General features: G+C 38.5%; 1 protein-coding gene across 5 annotated transcripts in view; it reads left to right on the top strand.

The window, feature by feature from the left end:
* The first annotated feature begins 467 nt into the window (after window positions 1–467).
* The window catches only part of PEX26 (peroxisomal biogenesis factor 26), a 56648-nt gene continuing 38360 nt past the window's right edge, over window positions 468–18755 (top strand). For 3 of the 5 annotated variants that reach the window (XM_042945380.1, XM_042945376.1, XM_042945377.1), the window contains exons 1-2: window positions 14195–14277; window positions 16362–16518. The gene's annotated coding sequence lies outside the window, so the exon portion shown is untranslated. Of the gene's footprint in view, window positions 560–14194; window positions 14278–14746; window positions 14765–16361; window positions 16519–18755 lie in introns of those variants that run through there. The other 2 variants (XM_042945378.1, XM_042945382.1) reach the window with 2 other exon arrangements.

The following is an 18755-nucleotide window of genomic DNA, read 5'->3' as shown; positions in this document are numbered from 1 at the left end:
CATTGTTATATACCAACCTCTGTAGATGCACTGTCCCTCATGTGTGGCTATCAGGCATACCATACACATAAGCAGATATATAACCTGAACAAGCAGATTTAAACTATACACATACTTATACAAAAGCATATACAGTATATATGTATATATAGAAAAGCCTATATATATATTTGCTTGGATTCTTTTTCAGAATACTGAAAGTCAGAAGCATGGTGTCACATAAGGAAGATGAAGCCTTCAAATAAATCTGCAGCCCCTCCTGCTATTTTATTTGGTCTAGGAAAAAACCTTTGGGCTCCCTGTGCCAACCCCTCCATTCCATCTCCCTCCTGGGATTTCTAGGACCGCCATTTGCCACTCCTCTCTCTGTCTTTGTTCTCTAGTCCTCATCTGATTGGCTAACACAGTAGGCACTCCATATTCTGATGACCTCTTTGTGACATGCAGGGAGAAGAACTGATCTTGTTCATGGCAGGTTTAGCTCACAAGCCTATCTTCTACTTGTTTCCTTGCAACATCATTTAGCTACTGCATCTGTTAGCCACCCCTTCACTCAGAGGTGAGAAGCTCTTCCTTCTTTATTCTACCATAGGATCTCCCTTGACCTAATGAAAGCCTGTGAATTCCAACAGGCAGACCAGAGAACCTTCCTATTTTATAGAGAAGACCTCAGTTTTCCCCCAAAACTCTACTATGGAGTGACCTACTTGGCAAATCACTTTGTGAGAAAAAGTCATTAAATCCTCATTTCTATGTGTCAAAGAATGATTTTTCTGTAGCAGCTTTCCTAGAGGTGATGTATCAATATTTATGATATATTTGTTATGAATACAGTGTACGGATATAAAACAAAAAGAATATGGTGCTCATTCCCTCTAGGAATTCACATTTTCACTTAGGAGACACATCCAAAATATATATCTAATTTGTCCACTTTTTTCAACTCTTCTGGTATAAGCCACCATCATCTTTTTGCTTGGACCTACCAAACACTTAATCTTTTCTTTCCCTTGAATTCATCCTGTAGAAAAAGTGATGGCTTTTTTTTTTCTTTTTTAATTGTGGTAAAATATATATAACATACAACTTACCATTTTAACCATTTAAAAAATTGTGGTAAAAAACATAACAAAATTTACCATTGTAAACACTTTTAAGTGTATGGTATAATAGTGTTAACTGAATGCACATTGTTGTATAACTGATCTCTAGTACTTTCCATTTTGCAAAACTGAAACTCTGAACCCATTGACTCCTCAACAACTCCTCATTTCACCCTTCCCCCAGATCCTGGCAACCACCATTCAACTTTCTGTTTTCAGAAACTCAACTACTTTAGATACCTCATATAAGTGAAATAAAGCAGTATATATTTTTCTTTTTTGTGATTGGCTTATTTAACTTAGCATGATGTCCTCAAGTTTCATCCATGTTGTAGCATATGACAGAATTTCCTTTTTTTTTTAATGTTTATTCATTTTTGACAGAGAGAGAGAGATAGAGACAGAGCATGAGCAGGGGAGGGGCAGAAAGAGAGGGGGAGACACAGAATCTGAAGCAGGCTCCAGACTCTGAGCTGTCAGCACAGAGCCTGATGCGGGGCTCGAACCCACAAACTGTGAGATCATGACCCAAGTCAAAGTCGGACGCTCAACCAACTGAGCCACCCGGGCACCCCCAGAATTTCCTTCTTTAAGGAATTTCTTTCCTTTAAGGCTGAATAAAACTCCATGATATGTATATATTTTTTCTTTATCCATTCCTCCATCAACGGACATTTAAGTTGCTTCCATCTCTTGGCCTTTGTGGAAAATGTTGCAGTGAACATGGGTGTACAAATATCTTTTTGAGATTGTTTTCAATTCCTTTGGGTGTATACTCAGAAGTAGGATTGCTGGATCATATGGTAGTTCAATTTTCAATTTTTTTTGAAGAATCTCTGTATTGTTTTCCACAGCAGCTGCACCATTTGACACTCCCGTTGACAGTTCACAGGGGTCCAATTTCTCCATGTCTTTGCCAACACTTATTTTCTGCTTTTTTCCCCTCCTTTTAAAAAAATTATTTATTTAAATTCAAGTTAGTTTACATACAGTGTAGTTTTGGTTTCAGGAGTAGAACCCAATGATTCATCACTTACGTATAACACCCAGTGCTCATCCAAACAAGTGCCCTCAATGCCCATCACCTATTTAGCCTATCCCCCCACCTCCCCTCCAACAACCCTCAGTTTGCTCTCTGTATTTAAGAGTGTCTTATAGTTTGCCTCCCTCTCTGTTTTTATTTTTTTTTATCTTATTTTTGCTTCCCTTCCTCTATGTTCATCTGTTTTGTTTCCCAAATTCCACATATGAGTGAAATCATATGATATTTGTCTTTCTCTGACTTATTTCGTTTAGCATAATATACTATAGCTCCATCCATGTTGTTGCAAATGGTAAAATTTCATTCTTTTTGGTCACTGAGTAATATTCCATTGCGTATGTGTGTATATATATATATATATATATATATATATATATATACATACATATACATATATATGTATATGTGTGTGTGTATATATATATATATATACACATACATATACATATATATGTATATGTGTGTGTGTGTATATATATATATATATATATATATATATATATATATATATATACACATTCATTAGTTGATGGACATTTGGGATCTTTCCATAGTTTGGCTATTGTTGATAGAGCTGCTATAAACATTGGGGTGCATGGGCCCCTTATCCAAATCAGTATTTGGATAAATACCTAGTAGTGCAATTGCCTAGTCATAGGGTAGCTCTATTTTTAATTTTTTTTTTTTAATTTTTTTTTCAACGTTTTTAATTTATTTTTTGGGACAGAGATAGACAGAGCATGAACGGGGGAGGGTCAGAGAGAGAGGGAGACACAGAATCGGAAACAGGCTCCAGGCTCCGAGCCATCAGCCCAGAGCCCGACGCGGGGCTCAAACTCACGGACCGCGAGATCGTGACCTGGCTGAAGTCGGACGCTTAACCGACTGCGCCACCCAGCCGCCCCAACTATTTTTAATTTTTTGAGGAAACTCCATGCTCTTTTCTAGAGTGGCTGCACCAGTTTGCATTCCCACCAGCAGTGCAAAAGTGTTCCCCTTTCTCTGCATTCTCACCAATATCTGTTGTTTCCTGAGTTGTTAATTTTAGCTATTCTGATAGGTGTGAGGTGAGTATCTCATTGTGATTTTGATTGGTGTTTCCTTGATGATGAGTGATGTTGAGCATCTTTTCATGTAATCTTTTAGCTATCTGTATGTCTTCTTTGGAAAAGTGTCTTCTGATCATTTTTTTCACTGGGTTATTTGTTTTTTGGGTGTTGAGTTTGGTAAGTTCTTTATAGAGTTTGGATACTACCCCTTTATCTGATATATCATTTGCAAATATCTTCTTCCCTTCCATCAGTTGCTTTTTAGTTTTGTTGGCTATTTCCTTCACTGTGCAGAAGCTTTTTATCTTGAGGAGATCCCAACAGTTCATTTTTGCTTTTGTTTCCCTTGCCTCCAGAGACCTGTCAAGTAAGAAGTTGTTCCAGTTGAGGTCAAAGAGGTTGCTGCCTGTTTTCTCCTATAGGATTTTGATGGTTTCCTGTCTTACATTTAGGTCTTTCATTCATTTTGAGTTTATTTTTGTGTATGGTGTAAGAAAGTGTTCCAGGTTCATTCTTCTGCATGTTGCTGTCCAGTTTTCCCAGTACCATTTGCTGACGAGACTATCTTTTTCCATTGGATATGCTTTCCTGCTTTGTCAAAGATTAGTCGGCCATATGTTTGTGCATCCATTTCTGGGTTCTCTTTTCTGTTCTGTTGATCTATGTGTCTGTTTTTGTGCCAATACCATACTGTCTTGATGATTACAGCTATGTGATGATACAGCTTGAAATCTGGAATTGTGATGCCTCCATGTTTGTTTTTCTTTTTCAACATTACTTTGGCAATTTAAGGTCTTTTCTGATTCCATACAAATTTGAGGATTGTTTGTTCTAACTCTGTGAATTCCTTCCCTTTTAGATGGTGGTTATCCTAGCAGGTATGAGGGGATATCTCATTGTGGTTTTGATTTTCATTTCCCTGATCATTAGTGATGCCGAGTATCTTTTCAGGGGCATGTGTTTTTGATCATTTGAATATATTCTTTGGGGGAAATGCCTAATTAAGTCCTCTGCCCATTTTAATTTTTATTTATTTTTATTATTATTTTTTATTTTTTTTAACTTTTTTTTATTTTTTAATTTTTTTGAGACAGGGAGAGACAGAGCATGAACAGGGGAGGGTCAGAGAGAGGGAGACACAGAATCTGAAACAGGCTCCAGGCTCTGAGCCGTCAGCACAGAGCCCGACGCGGGGCTCGAACTCATGGACCGCGAGATTATGACCTGAGTCGAAATTGGCTGCCCAACCGACTGAGCCACCCAGGCGCCTCTTATTTATTTTATTTTTAATTTATTTTTATTAATTTCTTTAATGTTTATTCATTTTTGAGAGAGAGACAGAGCATGAGCAGGGAGGGGGCAGAGAGAGAGGGAGACAGAAAATCTGAAGTAGGCTCCAGGCTCTGAGCTGTCTGTCAGAGACCAATGCAGGGCTCAAACCCACAAACCATGAGATGAGATTATGACCTGAGCTAAAGTCAGACACTTAACTGACTGAGCCACCCAGGCACTCCCTCTGCTCATTTTTAAATCAGGCTGCTTGTTTTTTGGTTGTTGAATTATAGGAGTTATATATATATATATATATATATATATATATATATATATATATACATACACACACACATATATATATGGCATTAACTCCTTATCAAATATGTGATTTGCAAATATTTTCTTCCATTCCATACGTTGCTTTTTCACTCTGTTGATTGTTTCCTTTGATGCACTGAAGTTAAATTTAATGTAGTTCCATTTGCCTATTTTTGCTTTTCTTGCCTGTATTTTTGGTGTCACATACAAGAAATAATTGCCTAATCCAATGTCATGAAGTTTTCCCTTGTGTATTTTTTCTAAGAGTTTTATAGTTTTTGATCTTACAGTTAGGTTTTTAATTCATTTTGAATTGATTGTTGTATATTGTGTAAGGTAAGGGTCCAACTTCACTCTTTGGCATGTGGATATCCATTTTCCCAGCACCATATGTTGAAGGAACTTTCCCCATTGCATGGTCTTGACATCCTTATTGAAGATCATCTGACCATATATTGGGGTGGAGGGTTATTTGGCAGCTTTGTATTTTGTTCTGTTGGTCCATATGGAAGTACCATACTGTTTTGATTACTGTAATATAGTTTGAAAGCAGGAAGTGTGATCTCTCCAGCTTTGTTTTTCTTTCTTGGGTATTGTTTTGGGTATTCAGAGTCCTTTGAGATCATTTTTAAGTGTCCAATTCAGAGGCATTAAATACACTCACCATGTTGTACAACCATCACCACTAGCCATTTTCAGAATTTTGTCATCGTTCCAAGCTGAAACTCTGTACCCACTAAACCATAATTCCCCATTCTGTCTTCACCCAGCCCTGGTAAACCACTATTCTACTTTCTGTCTCAATGAATTCTAGGTACCTATTCTAGGTACCTCATGTAAGTGGAATCATACAAAATTGTCCTTCTGTGTTGGCTTATTTTACTTAGCATGATGTCCTGAAGGTTCATTCACATTGTAGCATGTCAGAATTTCCTTCCTCTTTAAGGCTTAATATTGGTCCATTGTAGGTATACACCAGATTTTGTTAATTCATTTATCTGTTTTTTTAAATGTTTATTTATTTATTTTTGAGAGAGAGGGCGGGGAGAGAGAGAGACAGAGAGAGAGAGAGAGAGCACAAGCAGGGGAGAGGCAGAGAGAGGGAGACACAGAATCTGACACAGGCTCCAGGCTCTGAACTGTTAGCACAGAGACAGACATGGGGCTTGAACCCATGAACTGTGAGATCATGACCTGAGCCAAAGTCAGACGCTGAACTGACTGAGCCACCCAGGTGCTATTCATTTATCTGTTGGTGGACAAGAGTGATATTTTATAAACACAAATCACATCATTCTTCTGTACCTTAAGGTGCTTTTCAATGCTCTTGGGATAAAGTACAAAATCCTTCTGGCCCGGTCTGATGGGACCTCTGCCTACTTCACAGCCTTATCTTCTGCCATTCACTCCTCACCACTATTTATTTTCTCCAATAAGCCTCACATCTTCCTTCCTCAGACTTCTACACATTATTTTCCCTCTGCATGAAACATATTCCTCCCCCTTCACCCACCCCATCGTTTGCCTGGCTGACTCCTAGTCAACCTCCAGGTCTCAGCTGAGACTTCTCAGGGAAGCCTTTCCTGACCTCTTTAAGAAGGTGTCCCCTGCCATCAATGCTTGTGGCACCTGCATCCTTCAGGAGGAGCAGTAACCACAGTTATAGATAATTAGTTCAATACCCATCTTCTTTACTCATACTGTGAGAATTCATCTTTTTTCTCCAGAACATTGAAAGAGTTATTATTACTCTTTCATCAGGAAGTGAAGAGTAGAGAAAAGAAGGTCATTTTGGAGCTATGGAGGTTGCAGTGTGCAGGGTCCTTCTCTATTGACACCCAGGCTGCCTATTAGTGAACAAAGACCCTACACTAGAAAATATTATCACAAGGCCCTCCTGCTATCTCACCCCCAGCATGCCCAGTTTAGGTCCTAATACCTCTGCCTGCTGCACTCCTCCTTCACCTCCTTCTCTCCTTTAATTGATGTTTCTTAGGTTTCCTTATTTCCTACCCAGTAGCCATTTCCAATGCAAGGTTTGTCTTTCACCTTCAACATGTTTAAATCAACTTTTCAAGAAGGTTTCCTTATAGCTGCATCCCAAACTGTGAGTCACAACCCACTATTTCTAGAAATGTGTACGTTTCATTTGATTCTCAGCCTTAAAAAAGATTCTAACCTTACCACAGAGGAGGTTTAATCGTTCAAATCAGTTCTTGTCAATAAATATTTGTTTGGCTTTTATGATATGCTAGACATGATGCTAGACTCTGCGGATACAAAAATGAACCAAAATGGTAATCTTTGCTTTGAGCAGTTATGTGATGAAAATGTATACATAAACAGATATGTCGAATCTAATATAATTGCGGCTATGATATAAGTATGCAGGAGTCCTTGAACAAGGCTGGGAGTAAGGGGAAAGCTTCGTGGATGAGGAATATCTGAGTTGTTTTGAAGGGTAAATAAATGTAATTAAGGTGAAGAAGGGTGGGAAGGGCATTGCAAAGGCTCTGACTTGTGAAAGAGGACAGTGAGTATGAGGGCAGGCTATAAGCAATTTGACTACTAGAACATAAGGAATCAGTGAATGAATTGTGGGTGAGAAAAAGTACTAGGAGGAGCCAGGTTAGAGAGGACCTTGAAGCTGAACTAAGGAGCATAAATTTCATTCTGCGGGAGTAATGTGGAGCCACTGAAGAATTTTAAATAGCATAGTAACAGAGTTAAGATCTGAGTTTTAGACAGACCTGGCTATAGGTGGAATAAACCTTAAGATATACTGTTAAGTGAGAGAAGTAAGATGCAGAATGGTGTATATAATATGCTACCATTTATGCTAATAAAATATTATACAGATATATATATATATGCATGTATATAGGTATATGTACTGGGATAATGCATAGACTACCTGTGTAAGTATATTTGGAAAGCAAGACTTGTCTTGGGTAGGAGAGCTGGTTGTCTGGACACAGAGATGAAAAGGAGACTTATTTTTCAGTGAATATACTTTTGTACTTTTTATTACTTTTTAAGAATGAATTTAGTCTTTTTCAGGAGTCGTCTTTAAAGATGATGATATAGGAGATTCCTGAACCCTCCTCCTCCCATGAACACACCAAATGAACAGCTACACATGGAGCAATTCCCTCTGGAAGTATAATCCAGAACTGGCTGAGTAATTTCTATACATCGGTCAAAAAAAGAAATGCCCACATCAAAATGGATAGGAAAGGCTGAGATACACTCTCATCATAAATTCCACCACCAGCACAGTGCCATACAATCAGGAGGGAACCCCTAACTCCCAGCTTCTCTTTGAGGAGTAAAGGGTTTGGACCCCACATTTAGCACCCCAACTTTTAAGATTTCTACCTGGTTGATGGGCCCCCAAAACATCTACCTCCAAAGGCAATGGGGCTTGAGTCTGTGAGACCCACAAGAAGCAGTTATTCATAGACATGAGCCCTCTTTCTTGTTATCACCTCAGGGTTCAGTGTAGGGGAGCCAGCAAAACCTGCCAGTCTCCCAGCCTTTCTCTGAATAGTGTCCATCTACTTTCTTTCTTTAAAATCTGCTGCCTTTGGGTCAAGCTTCTAATTTAACAGGCATCTAGGGGCTGACTGCCATCATCCTCAGAGACCAGGGAAACTGGCAGACACCTCCCTCACCTTCTACCTTCTGCTTGCTCCAAATCACCATATGTCCCTAGGTGAAGCTTATATACATGTCTGCACCTCACTTTTATGGATGCCACCTGAGAGATGGGTCCACAGATCACATGGTTCTGATAGCCAATGGACTTCCATTCAAGAGTCCCACAGGACAGTAGCAAACAAAGAAACAGTTCTTTCTTTTTTCTTTTCTTTTTCTTTTTTTTTTTTTTTTGCTTAAAATTTTTTTATTATTTTAGAGAGAGAAAGTGAGCAGGGAAGAGGGACAGAGGGAGAGAGAGAATATTAAGCAGGCTCCATGCTCAGCAAAGAGCCTGACACAAGGCTTGATCTTATGACCCTGGGCCAAAATCAAGAGTCAGCTGCTCAACTGACTGAGCCACATAGGTGCCAAAATGAAGCAGTTCTTAACTGGCTATCCCGCTCTAAGACTCAGTGCAGAGGGAGCAGGCAGAAATGCCCATCTCTCAGTCTTTCCATGAAAGAGGTCTATTTGCATACTTTAAAAGCTGCTGCCTGAGGGTCAAGCTTCTAATTTAGCACACAACTAGGAGCTAGCTGCATTCCTTTCCAGAGACCAGGGAAAGCCTGCAGACACCTCCTCTGTCTTCTTCCTCTAGTCTGCTAAAGTCACCAGTTTCTCCCTGGAAGGAGCTTGTGTGTATGTCTTGTGCTCCAGCTTTTGTGGCTGCCACCTGAGGAATGGGTCCCCAGATCACCTGGCTCTCAAGACCAATGGGGGCATCCATTCAGGAGTCCCATGGTATTATTAAAAACACAGAAGTTCTGGGGTGCCTGGGTGGCTCAGTTGGTTGAATGTCTGCTTCTTGGTTTCTGCTCAGGTCATGGTCCCGGTGTTGTGGGATCAAGCCTCAAGTCAGGCTTTGCACTGAGTGTGGTCCCTTCTTGGAATTCTCTTTCTCCCTCTGCCCTCCCCAACCCCTCTGCCCTTGCTAAAAAACCACCACCACCTACAACAACAAAAGCAGAGAAGTTCTTAATAGGCCCAGGACCAAAGTCTCATGGATGGTTATACATCAGGGCCCAGCAGAGAAGAGACAAAAATGCCCACTTTCCAGTTTCTGGACAATCACAAAGATTTTGAGAGACAACCAAGAGCACTGGTCAGGCTAATTGATGAGGTTCATTTCCCACAGAAGACTACTCTTTCAAAATGCAGAGAGATCTCTATTTTATTTAATACATAGAAACCAACACAGAGAGTCAAAGAAAATAACAGAGGAGTATGTGCCAAACAAAAGAACAAGATAAAACTCTAGAAACAGATCTTAATGAAATAGATAAACAGTTTACCTAACAGAGAGTTCAAAATAACAATCATAAGGATGTTCACTAAAGGTCAAAACAATGCATGAACAAAGCGAGAATTTCAACAAAAAGAAAATATAAAAAAATACCAAACAAATCGTAAAGCTGAAGAATATACTAACTGAACTGAAAAATTTAATACAGAGTTTCAGCATCAGTCTAGATCAATTAGAAGAAAAGATCAGCAGACTAGAAGACAAGGTATTGGAGTTCATCCAATTAGAGAAGCAAAAAGCAAAAAGAATGGAAAAGAGTGAAAATAGCTTGGGGACTTATAAGACACCATAAAGTGAAAAAATAATAATAATAAAAATATATAATAATAATAATAAAAAGAGAGAGATTAAAGGGGCAGAAAGTCTATTCAAATGAACAGTGGCCACAAACTTCCCTAACCTGGGGGAAATAAACAAATCTCCAGATCCAGGAACTCTGGAGAGTTCCAAGAAAAATGAATCCAAAGAGACCCACACTAAGACACATTATAATTAAATTGTCAGCAGTTAAAGATGACAGGATTTTAAAAGCAGCAAGAGGAAAATGATTTGCTGTGTGTAAGGGAACTTCCATAATACTATCAGTATATTTTTCAGCAAAAACTTTGCAGGCCAGAAGTAGGTGAGATGAAGCCTGGCTCAGTTGGTGGAGTGTGTGACTCTTGATCTTGGAGTTGTGAGTTTGAGCTTCACAATGGGTGTAGAGATTACTTAAAAATAAAAATCTTTAAAAAAAGGTGTGGGATAATATATTCAAGATACTGAAAGAAAAAAACCTGCCAACCAGGAATACTCTGCCCAGCAAAGTTGTCTTTCAGAATTGAAGGAGAGACGAGTTTTCCAGACAAGCAAAAGCTGATGGAGTTCATCTCCACTAAGCTGGCCTTATAAGAAATGTTAAAGTGAGTTCTCCCAGCTGAAACAAAAGATTCAGATTAGTAACATGAGATAATATGAAAGTATAAAACTCATTGGTTAAGGTACATATATAGTTAAATTTAGAATACTCTAATGTTGTAACGGTGGTGGGGAAATCAGAACTCTAGTATAAAGGTCAAAAACAAACATTAAAATTACTATAATTGCAATAATTTGTTAATGGATACACAATGTAAAACAAAATTGTGACATCAAGAACATAAAATGGGGGTGCCTGTCAGTTAAGCATCAGATTTTGGCTCATGGCTTGCGAGTTGGAGACCCACATCAGGTGAGCTTGAGCCCTGCTTCGGGTGAGTCCTGCTTCTCTCTATTTCTCTCTCTCCCTTTCTCTCCCTCTCTGCCCCTCATGGGATTCTCTCTCTCTCTCTCTCTGCCTCTTGCAAGGGATGGAAAATATATTCCATTAAAATTAGAAGAATTAATATTGTTAAAATATCCATACTACCCAAGATAATCTACAGGTTCAATGCAATTATTACCAAAATTTCAATGGCATTTTTCACAGAAATGGAAAAAAAAAAAAACAATCCTAAAAGTGGTATTGAACCACAAAAGTCCCGAATAGTCAAAGCTATCTTGAGAAAGAGCAAAACTAGAGTCATCACAGTTCCTGATTTCAAATTATACTACAAAGCACAGTAATCAAAACAGTATAGTATTGGCAAAAAAAAAAAACAAAAACAAAAAACCCAGACACACAGATCAGTGGAACAGAATAGAGAGCCCAGATGTAAATTCACACATATATGGTAAATTAATTTATGACAAAGAAGCCTAGAATATACAGTAGGGAAAGGATAATGTCTTAAATAAATGGTGTTAGGAAAACTGGATATACACATGCAAACACGAAAGTCACCTCAACATTGATTAAAGACTTGCATACAAAACCTGAAACTGTAAAATTCCTAGAAGAAAACATCAAGGACAAATCCTTAACACTGGTTTTAGCAATGATTTTTCAGATTTGACACCAAAAGCAAAGGCAACAAAAGCAAAAATAAACAAATAGGTCTATATCAAACTAAAAAGCTTCTTTACACCAAAGAAAACCATCAACAAAATGAAAAGGCAAACTAACAAATGGGAGAAAATATTTGCAGCTCATATATTTAATAAGGGGTTAATATCCAAAATATGTATGAAACCCATACAAAAAAATTCATCAAAACAACAAAACAAAACAAAAACAAAAACAAAAAAACCAACAAAAAACCCAAGCAGCCTGATTAAAAAATGAGCAGAGGAACTGCACAGACTGAGTAGACATTTTTCCAAAGAAGACACACAAATGGCTGTCGTATATATGAAAAGGTGATCAATAGTACAAACCATCAGGGAAATGCAAATCCAAAACACAATGAGATATCACCTCATACTTGTTAGAATATCTATCATCAAAAAGACAAGAGATGAGTATTTGGTGAGGATGTGGAAAAAAGGGAACACTTATGCACTGTTGGTGGGAATGTAAATTGGTCCAGTTACTATGGAAATCAGAGTTAAAAAGTAAAAATAGAACTACCATATGATCCAGCAATTCCACTTCTGAGTATATATCCAAAGGAAATGGAAACATCACCTCAAAGAGATATCTGCACCTCCACGTTCACTGCAGCATTGATTCATAGTAGTCAAGATATGGAAACAACCTAAGTGTCTGTCAATGGATGAATGGATAAAGAAGATGTGGCACACACACACACACACACACACACACACACACACACACACACACTGGAATATTATTCAGCTATGAATATGAAAAAGAAGGAAATTCTATTTGCAACAACATGGTTGGACCTTGAAGGCATTATGCTATGTGAAATAACTCAGACAGAGAAAGATGAATACTGCATGATGTCACTCATATGTGGAATCTAAATAAGCTGAACTCAGAGAAACAGAGACTAGACTAGTGGCTATCAGGGACTTGCAGTGTGGGGAAAATGGGAAGATGTTTGTCAAAGAATATCATCTTCCACTTGTAAGATGAATAAGTTCTGGGGATCTAATATACAGCATGATGATTATAGCTAATAATACTGTATTATATACTTTAAAGTTGCTAAGAGAGTAGTTCTTAAATGTTCTCATACACACACAAAATAAATAGTAATTATGTGATGTGATGGTGGTGTTAGCTAATGTGGTGTTTTTCAATATATGTTTTTCAATATATATCAAATCAACACATTGAACAACTTATACAATATTGTGTGCCAATTATTATACCTCAATAAAGCTGGGGAAAAGTAAATTTATAATGAACTATCATGGTCAGTTAAAAAGCCTTGTGACTTTTCAATAAAAGTCCGTGTTTTTTAAGGCATGTATAAACCTAGCCACAAGTTAAGGAAAGTGGCAGAGGATGATGGCCATACCACACATTGGATTGTCATCCTTGTTAATAGTTTTATTTTTTTTGTACCTGGGTTTTGAAACATTAATATACATTGTTGAATAAAGTTACATCACTGTTAATTAATTACAAAATTATACAAAGTTATAATTATTGTTACAAAGAAAATAGAGAAAAAAATGACCTGTACACAAAACTTAATAGAACAAAAAGTGTATTCAAGGCAAGACAACAAGAAAAGAGGTGCTATGACTGTTTAGGCAAGAAATTGTTAGGGCTTCAATGATGCCAAGTTAGTAGAGAGGAGAAGGGGACATTGAAAAGAAAGAAATTGGTTGAGAGAGGAGACTAGAGGTAATGGATATTGTTGGCAGGAATGGTCTGGGCACCTGTGGCATCAAACTGGGTACAGTTTTGATATGGTGGAAATAAACAACCGGATTTGGGGTCGGACACTTTGACTTGAGTCCCAATGCTACTACTTATTTGAGCGACCTTGGGTATTCTATTTCAGTTTTCTGAGTTTTAATTTCCTCAGTTTTCCAGGGGTGATTGTTGTGATTCTCAGGGTTGTTGTAAGGGCTAAATGACTCAATATTTGCGGAATATACTTTGTAAAGAGCTAGACCTGAAGAGGCTGAATAAGGATGTATGCTTAAAAAAAAGACAAAAAAAAAAAATAACTGAACAAAACCTCTTATGTTTATGAGAAACTGTTATGCAGCATATATTGAAAAGGATATGGAGAAGCCATTTGTTCCTGGGGCAGAGAGTGCTGGTTGGCTAACCATTACCCACTCTCTTATTGTGTGTCATTGACAGAATCCTGATTTTATTTGGGTGGCAATGTTCTCAGCTGTGAACTACATTGCTCAAACTCCTTTGCAAGTGGAGCTGCCCAATTAGGTATAAGAAGAATATTTGGATAGAACTTCTGGTGAAGTTGTTTAATGAGGGCTAACTCATTTGGGAGTACTGCTCTTTTGTTCTGACCACCTTCTACTTCCCGCTCCTGGGAACATGATGTGATGATTGGGGTTCCAGTAACCATTATGTGACTATGATGTAATCTTGAAGATGAAAGCCATTGTAGTAAGGATGGCAGAGCAGAAAGAAGACTTAGTTTCTGATGACCACCAGGACGCTACATCAGCTCAGTGTGCCTATCTTCAGTTTTCTTTTACGTGAGAGAAAAATGAACCCCTACCTTATTTAAGCCACTATCATTTCAGGTTTCTGTTTCTAGTAAACCCAATTTGTTCCTAAATATATAGAACCCTTCCCAGAGATATTTAGGGATTGAAAAGCCATACCATAGAGCAGGAGTCAGCAAACTTTCCTGTTAAAATATTTCCTAAATATTTTAGGTTTGGGGAGATATAAGGTCTCTGTCTTAGCTACTCTATTGTAGTGCGAAGGCAGCCATAGAAAATATGTAAACAAGTAAGTGTGGCTATGTTCAAATAAAACTTTACGGACACTGAAGTTTGAATTTCATATAATTTCACATGTCATGAAATATTGTTCTGCTTTCTTCAACCATTGAAAAAATATAAAAGTTATCCTTAGCTCACAGATTGCACAAAAACAGGATTTGGACCTCAGGCTGTAGTTTGTCACCCCATACTATACAAGATACAATTTCAGCAAATAAACCAAGGAATAAGCATTGTAAGCATTTATTATGTATTTGTTAGTTATCTTTATGCTTCTGTATGTTTCAAAACTTTCTTGGATATAGAATCGGACCTATAAAGTAATGAGACTAGGTTTTAATTAACATATGAAAAATTACACATTTAAATGAATGTCCTGCTAATGACTTTGAGAAGTAAAAGATCAGTCCCAGTTATGCTGATCACAATATCATGTGAAATTTTATTTGAATATCTAAGACTGGTCTGTTTGTTTGTTGGTTTTTAAGTTTATTTATTTATTTTTGGAGAGGGAGAGACTGTGCAAGTAGCGGAGGGGTAGAGAGAGAGGGAGAGACAGAGAGAATTCCAAGCAGGTACCACACTGCCAGTGCAGAGCTTGATGTGGGGCTGGAACCCATGAAGCTGTTGAGATCATGACTGAGCTGAAACCAAAGTTCAGACACTTAAATGACTGAGCCACTCAGGTGCCCTAAGACTAGTCTTTTTTTTTTTTTAAAGGACTATCTTACTTTATTTTTAAAAAAAATTTTTAAAGTGTTTATGTTTGAGACAGAGAGAGACAGAGCATGAACGGGGGAGGGTCAGAGAGAGAGGGAGGCACAGAATCCGAGGCAGGCTCCAGGCTGTCAGCACAGAGTCCGACGCAGGGCTCGAACCCATGGACCGTGAGATCATGGCCTGAGCCAAAGTCGGACACTTAACCGACTGAGCCACCCAGGTGCCCCAGAACTATCTTACTTTATAACCATACTTTGTAAGATCACATTTCCTGTTGGCCATTCAAGGTGTTAAGCTAGTAAAGACCAATTTGAGGTAGCCTGAAGCAACATGAGGCATGCCAAGGACGCTTTTTCACTTTAGCTGTTGCTGCTTGCAGTGACTGATAAAGGCCATTAATTGGTGATATAAACATGTAGAAATAAACAGAGCAGGCTGAGTCAAGTTTTTGTGGGAAAGACTGAGGGGTGAAACTTACTACTGGGGGCCTGGAGGATTGGTTTTTGAAAAACCATGGTTGTGTTAATTTTTCAGGTGGGAAAGATGCAGTGTTAGTGGAAAAGAGGAGGATGGAGCTTACGAGTTTATATTGAAGAGAGAGGGTTAAGGACACAGACTGTAAAACTTTGAAGTGGTATGGAAAAGGCCAGTTGTGTGTGTGTGTGTGTGTGTGTGTGTGTGTGTGTGTGTATCTGTGTAAATTGCCAGAGCCACTGATACTTTCCAAAAAAAATCAAACTCTTCATCCAGCATCAGGTGCAGAGTATTGGGTTGATTAAAATGTTGACTTCCCTTTCAGTAGGTGTGATAATATATATACACACACCCTCTGTATTGTGGATGTGAGAGAGTGTGTGTGCTCAGGGGACGGTGGACAGGAATGTGGAGAGAAGCATGTGTGTGGATGGCAGAGGATGATTTGGGTGTGAATGGTCCAGAAATGGAGTGAGAAGTGGTGTGTTATGTAACTAGGGGTAGGGGTCAGGGAGAGAATGCTTTGATGGGCTTTTAGTTATGCCAATAATAATTGTTTAGCCTCACACATGGTAAGAATAGAACGGGTGCTCTCTCCATCTCAGTCTCTCTCTCACTCTTTTTTTTTTTCTCCCCAGGCAGCTGTGCAAAGATTGAACCATGTGATCCTGAAAGCACAACACTGAAAGCTTCTGACTGTGCCAAGAGGAGAGAGTAGGGAAACAAAGGCCAAAGCCAGGGCCAAAGCCAGCTGCCAGGAACCCCCATCTCCAACAGCAACACAGGAAAATAATAGTGAGGCTCCGTTTACCATCACTCTCCTCCCCAGAGAAGCTCTCTGGATTGGAGATGAAAACTTCCTCCCCAAACCATATCTTCACCCCTTTCCCACCCTTCTGTACTCCCCACTCTTGGGAATGAAGCACCAGGGCTCAGGAAACAAGATGCTTTTTTCTCTCTCCCTGGAGGGACTGAGTGCTGCTATCCCAGGCCCTGCAGAATTCCTGAAGAATTCAGGGCTTAGGGAAAGTGAAGGAGGACCTCTTGAAGCTGAAGCCCAAAAGTTCAATAAGGACTGTATAACTTGAATAGGGGACCAGCTCAGTAAACTATTAGACTTAGGTTGTGTGCAAGGCTAAAACATCTCCAACTGGTTGTGTTCCCATTTCTCTATGCAATGCTTGTCCTGCTCTTGGTTGATGGATTCTGCTAGGAGGCCTTCAGGAGAGAAAAGAAACAATCTCTTCCCTCATTATCTTTTTCTCTTTCTTTACTTCCCCAGACTCACTTTTCTCCCTCCCTCTCTCCCTTCCTCCTTCCCTCTTTCTAAAGTCTTAGTTCTACTGCAGGCCCTTAACCTCGACACTTCAGTTAGACTATTACCAGACTCACAACATACTTCCTAAATAATCTTAAACCAAACCTTTTGACTTTCTTTGATTTTCAAAAAATACTCACTTCCACCTATCCTTTTTCTTGAGGATAAAATGGGGTTTAAAAAGTGACTGATAAAATACTTTAAACACCTATAGAAATATTACTACATAAATAAAGGGACAGATGTCACACATCCTGCTGATAAGTGTGAGAAGGATAGTTGTTAACTATAAAAATATTGGCAGTGTTCAATGGATTATTTTTTTTAAGATGATTTATTTTGAGAAAGAAATAGAGAAATCCCAAGCAGGCCCCACACTGCCAGCATGGAGCCTGATGCAGAGCTTGAACTCATGAACCATGAGATCATGACCTGAACTGAAATCAAGAGCAGCATGCTTAACCAACTGACCCAGTGGGTTATTTTTAATATAGGAAATTGAAGTTTTTCTTCTTAGAAGACATTTATTTTCTAACCTCTACTATTTGTCAGATATCACTGACATCCAATAAAAAAGCCAGGCTTTTATTGACAAGTTGTTTTTGGTTTTCATTTTCATTCTACATCATAAGTTGAACCAACATCAAAATTATTTTTATATGCTTTTCCACAGTGTTAAATTTGGTCACAATCACTCAAATCTTAAATGATATCATGGAATTTACAAGTAAATCTGAAGTGCTATGGGTTTGAGTGGAAATGAAGATCTTGATCTTGCCTTGCACCTTGCTGTGTGCCTGTGAGCAAGTGATTTGGTGTCCTTATCTGTTACATGATATTTAAGGCTTGTGTGGCACTCACAGTCCATTAATCTATAAGCTAATGATTTGGTAAGTCTTTCTTAGAATGAATACAGAATTATGCCATTGAACACCTATACTGACTACCATTTTGCTTCAAGATGGTAACTTACCTTCACAAATTGAACTTAAGGTGTTATCTAGGTGGCATTTAGGAGAGCTTCCAAGTGGTCCCACATCAAAAAATCATTTGTAGAAGGAAGAAGTTACAGACAGATAAACTTGAACGGCCAAATGATTGAGTTAAAATGGAGACCCTTTTTAAGAAAGTTAGTTCTGATCTCCCCACAAACAGCAATGTTCAGGAAATCCTAGGTCTCTCTGGTAAGGTCTTTATTAACCCTTACAATACTTTCCAACAAAGAACATTGATTTAAAAATAGACTATTGGCACATATATAATGTCTTATGTTCTCTGACAATCTTAACCCACATCATCTGGTACTTGGTGCATGTTCTATGTAGATCACATCTCATAATTGATTTTCAAAGAGATGGTGTAGGTGTCATGAAATATAAATAAGCTGATGAGCATAAATAAATAAGAAAAATCTTTTTCTCCAGGACCTGAGAATATTTAATAAATATAGCTCCCAAATCTCCAGCATGTGTCAGTACATTTAAGAATCTATGAAGCAGGGGCACCTGGGTGGCTCAGTTGGTTGCATGTCTGGCTTTGGCTCAGGACATGATCTTGCAGTTCAAGAGTTCAAGCCCCACATCAAGCTCGCTCCTGTCAGCACAGAGCCCACCTTAGATATTCTATCCCTCTCTTTCTGCCTCTCCCCCACTTGCGCTCTCCAAAAAAAAGAAAGAAAGAAAAAGAATCCAGGAAAGAAATGACAGATCTAGGA

Source organism: Panthera leo, chromosome B4 (assembly GCF_018350215.1).
Source record: "Panthera leo isolate Ple1 chromosome B4, P.leo_Ple1_pat1.1, whole genome shotgun sequence".
In the NCBI taxonomy this organism is placed as follows: Eukaryota; Metazoa; Chordata; class Mammalia; order Carnivora; family Felidae; genus Panthera; species Panthera leo.
This window is presented reverse-complemented; position numbering and strand designations above follow the sequence as displayed.